Genomic DNA, 398 nt, shown 5'->3' on the forward strand with positions numbered 1-398 from the left:
GTGCTTCTTCACAAGAGAGTCCCCATCGTGATCTCACGAGGGCTGTCTAATGGTGGTTTCTGTTCAGCTTTGCCATCAAACAATAATGTCAATAATAACAATTATTTAGTGCTGTATATTATGCACTTTACATAATTTTCCCTAGTCCCCCAGACAATTCTGTAATCTGTGTATTAAGGGAGGAGGGTTCAGGATGGGGAACACATGTATACCTGTGATGGATTCATTTTGATATTTGGCAAAACTAATACAATTACGTAAAGTTTAAAAATAAAATAAAATTTAAAAAAAATTAAACCTGGGGGTCAGAGAGGTTAAGTATCATGTCCAAAGTCACACAGCTAGCTATCATGGAAGAGGAATCCAAATTCAGAGCTGCCTGGCCCCAAAGACTAAGC

Source organism: Bison bison, unplaced genomic scaffold (genome assembly GCF_000754665.1).
Source record: "Bison bison bison isolate TAMUID 2011002044 unplaced genomic scaffold, Bison_UMD1.0 scf7180017864389, whole genome shotgun sequence".
NCBI lineage: Eukaryota > Metazoa > Chordata > Mammalia > Artiodactyla > Bovidae > Bison > Bison bison.